The sequence below is a fragment of the Microtus pennsylvanicus genome, unplaced genomic scaffold (genome assembly GCF_037038515.1).
Source record: "Microtus pennsylvanicus isolate mMicPen1 unplaced genomic scaffold, mMicPen1.hap1 Scaffold_148, whole genome shotgun sequence".
Lineage (NCBI taxonomy): Eukaryota > Metazoa > Chordata > Mammalia > Rodentia > Cricetidae > Microtus > Microtus pennsylvanicus.
The window spans coordinates 2,380,001-2,387,500 of NW_027460896.1; positions in this window are offsets into that span (position 1 = coordinate 2,380,001).

A 7,500-nucleotide genomic window follows, 5' to 3' on the forward strand; every position below is an offset into this window, starting at 1 on the left:
CCTACCCCACTTCTCATACTAAATAAAGAGTCTGAGAAAATTAAAGCAGCTGTGGAAAAATTTCCACTTGGATATCTTTTCCTGCCCAGTAAAACAAAAACGACTCTAACAAAAATATGCATATCTAAAAAAACCAAAAAAAATTTTAAAAATGCATATCTAAGCAGACCAATCAAGTTGTAGCCTCACCCTTTATATTATATTATATTATATTATTTATTGGTTTTTTGAGACAAGGTTTCTCTGTAGCTTTGGTGCCTGTCCTGGAACTCCCAGAGATCTGCCTGCCTCCGCCTCCGAGTGCTGGGAGTAAAGGCGTGCGCCACCACTGCCCTCCTTAGACTCACCCTTTAATGGTTCAGCAAGGAGTTCTAGCTGTTAGGAAGGGCTGGTGACCTTGAACTTTACTAGTCTCTGAAATCTGCCTTCTCACTTTTACCGGGTGCCCTCAGGGGCAGGAGTGGAAGCCAGGGCCTGTAGCTTTGGCTTGTACATTTACTTCAATTTTAATTTTTTTGTTTTGTTTTTCGAGACAGGGTTTCCCTGGGAAACAGTCCTAGCTGATCTGGAACTAGCTCTTGTAGACCAGGCTGGCTTCCAACTCCCAAGAAATTCACCTGCCTCTGCCCCATGTGTGCTGGGAATAAAGGCATGTGCCACCACCACTGCCCAGCCAATTTCAAATTTTATTTAAACCTCTCTCGGTGTGCCTGTGTATGTGGGGGAGACAGGGAAGGTGTCATATTTCCAAACATTTTCATAACTGCACTTAGCACTGCACTCTTTTACATTTTATTTTCCTTTTATTTGAGACAGTGTTTCCAGTTGTGTAGTTTAATTTCAATTTCTTAAAGAATTTTTTTTATGATTTATTTAACCATGCAGGTGCTGGGAATTGACCCCAATTTCTCAGGAAGAGCCGCCAAACTAGCTCTCCAGGCTCTTAATTGAAAAGTTTATTTATGTGTCTCTGGGTGTGCCTGTGCCTGTGTTTGTGTTTGGTGTGTGTGTGGGGGGGGTATATTTTGACCTCACCAGATGAAGGCATTCAAGAGCACTGACTCCATATCTGGCAGAGGCAGGATCTCTGGAAGTTTTAGGCCAGCCTGGTCTACAAGAAAGGAGCTAGTTCCAAGAACAGTCTCCAAAGCAGCAGAGAAACCCTGTCTCATAAAGCAAAACACAAAACCAAACAAAAAAATAAATAAATTGAGAGAGAGAGAAAGCGAGAGAGAGAGAGAGAGAGAGAGAGAGAGAGAGAGAGAGAGAGAGAGAGAGAGAGAAATGTGGATTTACAGATAGGAAATAAGAATAAAAAGAGAACGTTACCAACAAGACAGCCTGGTCTATAAACTGAGTTCCAGGACAGCTAGGGCTGTTACACAGAGAAACCGTGCCTCAAAAAATAATAAAAGAAGAGAAAAAAAAAAAAAAGCAAGCAAGAAAATGCAGGGGTTTTTTTCTTTTTCTTTTTCTTTTTTTTTTTTTTTTTTGTCTTTGTTAATGCCAGGCCATTCATTTTAATTTTACTTTTTCTTTTAAGATTATATTTTCAGGGGCTGTAGATATGGCTCAGAGGTTAAGAGCACTGACTGTTCTTCCAAAGGTCCTGAGTTCAATTACTAGCAACGATATGGTGGCTCACAACCATCTGTAATGGGGTCTTCTGGCCTGCAGTCATGCATGGAAGGAATGCTGTATACATAATAAATAAATAAATAAATAATTTAAAAAAAAAAGATTTTATTTGCAGAAGAAGTGTTCAGAAAGAAGAAGTCCTGGGCCATGTAGTGAGATAGATTGTCTGGAGCATAAATAAAAAGCCAATTCCTGTCTCATAAAAAGAAAAAAAATCAAGTTAAAATGTGAAATAAAAAAATAAATAAGGGTTTGTTTTGTTTTTTTTTTTTTTTGCAATGAGTGAATTCAAGCACAAAAGATGAAAATCTTACAGCTGACACCATCCAGTCTCAAGTTAGAAAAACTTGAAACGATGCAACAGGAGACGGACAGTTGCCCAATGAACTCTTGCTATTCTCCTGGGGAAGTTTTGTTCCTGATGGTTTTTGGAACAACTAAAATCCCTCTTATCTTTTTGTTTTGTTTTGTTTTCCATGCCCCCTCAGAGGACACCTGGATGTTTGAAAGGATTTGGTTTTATTTCTTTTAAGTAGAAGGTTCCTCAGACATAACTCTGAAAACACTAATACGTAATAGCCAGTTTCTATTCAGTTCAGTTCAGATTTTTACCAAAACCTCCTGTCTGGCATGTCTCTGTCTTTGTTGAGTTCCTGTACTTACAGAAGCCACGAGATAGCTGGCAGCCCATCCATAACTCTAATTTCATTCAGCAGAATTCTCCCGCCCCCCCCCCCCCCCCCCCGCCGATCTTGTTTCTCTGTTCTGTCCTCAAATGTGTGGGTGACTCTGAGTGGGCACCAACTTGCCACATACATCCTTCTTTTCCTGATCTAATCATGCCACTCCCCAAAAGAAAAAGGGAGGAGAAATCACTGAATGATGAGAACATTACTTGAATGAGAAAATGGGTAGGCACCCTTATGCTTAAATGTGTATTATCTCCAAAGTGCTAAAACTTGGAAGTGAGTCTTAGGAGGAATGTCATTACACAGCTTCTGTCCAGATGTCTTCAAGTAAGTTGGTCCTAAACAGCCTATTCATAAGATGGGACCTCAGAGCTTCAGTACAGAACAACATGTTTTCTGTTCAATTGAATCTTAAAGTGGTTTGATAAGGCTTTTGTATTCCCATTCTGTCAAGGATTATTCTCAGTGGTCTATATATTTCAAGGAAGAATGGTTTTTAAGAAGTATTTAGTGATTATATTTCTTTTCCCTTAGGGATAAAGAAATGGAGAAGTTCTTTGAAGCAGTAAGTCACAAAAACACCAGGCCGTTAAACTTCAGCTACAGGGAAACCCTGTCTCATGGAAAAACAAAACAAAACAACAACAACAACAACAACAACAACAACAACAACAACAACAACAACAAAAATCCTGAAGCCAGTGATCATTGCAAACATCTGTATGTTCAGATACTGAGCCTGAGCAAGTTAGAGTGTCACAGATTTGCTGCAATTCATTGCAAATTTCATCTGGATCACAAATCCTGCTCAAGTTACAGCTGTTAGTGTCAGTGTGAACCTTGACACCATCTCTACTGGATTCCTGTCAGCTGGGCTCCGGTCTGCTAGAAAAGCAGAAGAACTAAGGTACCGTAATTAACCTCTTCTGTGCCCCACCTGCAAGAACACTCTGTAAGCTACAGTTCTGAAAACAGCCTGGTCCTGGCATAAGAACAGACAGGAGGACCAATGGAACCAAATAGAAGACCCGGATATCGATCCACACATCTTCGAACACCTGATCTTTGATAAAGAAGCCAAAAATATCCAATAGAAAAAAAAAGAAAGCATGTGAGTTCAAGACCAGCCTGGTCTACAAGAGCTAGTTCCAGGACAGGCTCCAAAAAAAAAAAAAAAACCTACAGAACAACCCTGTCTCGAAAAAGAAAGAAAGAAAGAAAGAAAGAAAGAAAGAAAGAAAGAAAGAAGAAAAAGAAAACAGTGCTGTCCTCAAAAATGCCCTCTCCTTTTGAACACGGCCCCTCACACAGCTCTGATGATGCAGGAGGATGCCGAGGGCCCAGTTGGTGCCTGTATCTGTGCCTTGGCAGCAGCTATTCATGTCTTGCCACTCAGAGTCAAATTCCCTTAAGTTTAGCCTTCCCTAAGTGCTTGTTCACTTCAGAAGACTCAACCCTCATCTTCCGTGTCCTCCTGGCCTAATTTCTCATATTACTGTTTTACTGAGTATGAATCAGTAATATGAGATGTTCAGGAGAGGGAGGAAGGGTCATTCATGAAAAAAGTGAGTGTTCAACTCACTAACTCCCCATGGGTTCAGGAAGTAGTGAGAAGATATTAATGAAGCAGAGAGAAATTTCTGGTTTTGGAAGGAGGAAATCCTGAATGGCTCCCTCTGTGTCGCAGGAGAGACTCCTGGAAAGGAAACCTCAGGTTCCGGTTGGTCGGTTCGGGGAGAAATATCAGCAAGGAGGTAAAGGCCGTGCCTCACGACATCAGCTGTCCCTTCTCTGGAAATTCCACGGTATCCCAGAGAGCTCTCGGAATTTTGTGATGTCACTCGTGTCCTAGAAACGCCAACTGCCCTCAAGACACACTCTCTCGGTGCCTATAAGACTCGGTTCTAGACATGTTGTCTAGAGAATGGAGATCGTTCGTGGAGAGGCCAGAGGGAGGAAGAAGAAAGCTGGCCTCAGATCTCACAGGAAAACATGGAGAAATAATTAGTGGTCCTGGGGAAGACGAAGTGAGTTCACCACTAGCAGGGACTAGAGAGATTTCTGGATGTGATGGCTTTGAGACTTCCAGGGCTAGGGCTCAGGAACTGGGAGGTTTCTGGGATGAAACAGGTCTGTCTGTCTTGTTTCTCTGAGTTCCTAAAGGGCCAACCCACATCAAAGATTCACGATAGTTGATTTGACAAAGTCGGGAATTGACAAGGAGTGCGGAAGGAGTCAGTGAGATTTCAATACCAGCACTGACTGCACATCATCCCCCCCCCCCCCCCCCCGGTCCTTTTCGTTGTGTAGCAATAATAATAGAGAAAGGGGAGTAGCGCTCTGCCAAAGCCCGTATTTTACCATGCCTTATATCACAGCCATTAGCAGGGTTGAGGCATCAAGTGCTGCAGTCAGTCCGACTCCTGTGACCCCCCTAAGGTTTCTGGCTTCCCAGTTTTGAGTGACACCATGGTCAATGGAGGAGAGAGTGGAAAGAGACTGCCATTTTTTTCTTTTTCCTTTTCTTTCTTTCTTTTGCTGTTTTGCTTTGTTTTTCAAGAAAGGGTTTCTTTGTGTATCTTGGGCTGTCCTAAAACTCACTCTGTAAATCAGGCCATCTTTGAATTCACAGAGATCTGTGTGTGTGCTGTGATTAAAGCCCGGCTGAGACTGCAATTTCTTGTTAGCTCTGGGTGTCCTGAGCTGTTAGTAAGTGACAATGGCTCTGTGTTGTGAATCTCTGTGAATCCAGACTATGTTATGTCCTTCAATGACATGAGTCTGAAGCATCAAGCACCCACCCACCCACCCCTATACTCCCTGAGGTCTCTGAAGTCACACACAGCGCAGCCTCTATAGGTCTGAATAAGGCTCTGATGAATATTGTGATTCAAGTTGGCCATGTCCCCTTTTCCACAGCATGTGCACTGTGGCTCTAGATCAAGGAATCAGTTTGTTTGTTTGTGTGTTTTGCTCTATCTAGGAGAAGCACCATAGCAGTTGCATACTGACTGAGAAATTTGATTTTTAGGAAATGATTTTTCATATCTGTGAGTGGTCTCTCCATAAATAGCCACTCATCTTTCTTTAAACTTGAGTATAGGAATGAATGATCCCTCCCTCCCTCTCTCCCTCTTCATGGGAATGAGTGTCTGCTCTTGCATTGAGGGCTCCCCAGTTCTCAGCATCTCCAGCCCAACCTGTCACAAGCTGATCACACATTTGCAAACTTGGGATATATTCTGCTGAAGTTTTGGGATAATGAATTTCATCAACTATGGGACTAACTTTGTTCTGACAGGACACTCACTCACAATCTCTCCTCATCACACCCACATAGTGTAACAGCTTTGTGTTTCCTCCACAATGTGCTCATTTCTGTCAGGGAACTGAAAGCCGGCCAGCCGGCCAGCCAGCCAGCCAACACTATTTTTCCTTGTTTCTCATTTTGTTCTTATATTCTGTCTCCCCCCCCCCCCCCTGCCTGGAAAACTTTCAGAGTTCACTCTGCCCCCTGAGTGAAGGTGTTATGCTTCCTTTTATTGTATATTTAGTGTGTGTGTGTGTGTGTGTGTGTGTGTGTGTGTGTGAGAGAGAGAGAGAGAGAGAGAGAGAGAGAGAGAGATTCATTATGAAATCAAAAGTCAGTCAACAACAGCAAACTTTGTATTTATTTGTTCATCCATCCACGTATTTGCTTACTTACTCACTCACTCACCCACTTCATTTATTTATTTATTTATTTATTTATGTATTTATTTATTTGCAGTGGAAGACTTAATTCAGTAAGAATGATCAGAAGGGTAGGTAGGGTATCCTTGGGAAAAGAGTAAGATATCACGATGACTTTCCCTTCCCTAAAGAGGGAGCTTTCTAGTAAGACGTGAAACCACAGTTTCAAGGGCCCGCCCGCTTTCCACAAGTCCTTTTCCAAGGTCAGGCATTTCTTAGGTAAGCAAGGGTCTCCATTCATTCCCTTTGAGGAACTCTCAGGCCCTGCCCTGACGTTAACGTCTGACTCGTGCCTATTGTCAAGGCCAATGGGACACTCCTCAGCCCCTCCCTGACCTGAGGTGACCTGAGAAGCCACACCCCACCCCAGTTCACAGGCCTCTCTTTATCTATCTATCTATCTAACTAAGTAACTGTACAGCATAAAATGTGGAATCTCTTCTCAATGAAATGCTGTTGGCAGCCATTCGATGAATTTATTCTCATCTCAGATCCTGTCCAGCAGGGATGTCTTCTTTCCGTGTTTCTTCTTCTTTTGTATGTTGCAGTCAGTTCAGATGTGCTGGTATATGGTGAGAAAGAGAGAGAGAGAGAGAGAGAGAGAAATGGAATTGCTTTTTATTTATTTGAAGAGTTTTAATGATTTGATATTCAGCTATTTCCAGCCTTATTTACCAGCACATTTATTATTACCAGCGAGCACCTTCCTCTGAAAACATTGGAATCGCCCCCCATCTGTACATGTCATGCACGTGCGTGCATATGTGTGTGTGTGTGTGTGTGTGTGTGTGTGAGAGCGTGCGCATCCCATCTATCTATCTATCTATCTATCTATCTATCTATCTATCTATCTATCTATCTATCTATCTATCTATGTATCCCTTCATCAAATTCCATTTTAGGAGCTGCTATGCTGACCAGTGACATGGAGGCCACAATTTTCTTAGCCAGTGACAGTCAGGACACAGAAAGAAGGAAAGAAAGGAAGAAAGGAAGAAAGAAAGAAAGAAAGAAAGAATCTACATTCCCAAAGAAAGAAAAAATTTAAGTAAATTTTAAAAAGTAAAAAAAAAAATTAAGAAAGTAAGTAAATACATACATAAAAATAGACATAAAGAATGAATAAATGAATAAAACTAAATAATAATTGAAACATTCAATAAGTAAATGAGTCACGCTAAATCAGCAGATAAATAAACAGATATATGAAAGAAGATAAGGAAGTGAAGGAATGAATGAACAAGTAAGTAAGTAAATAACTAGGTGGGTCATTTTTTTAAAGAAGTAAGTAAATGAGATGGGCTGAACAGATAAGTAAGTAAGTAAGTAAGTAAGTAAGTAAGCAAGCAAGCAAGCAAGCAATCGTGAAAAAAAAAAATGAGACACATCCATTCAATCCATAAAAGACAAAACGTGGAAATAAACATGTAAACTGGTCGAC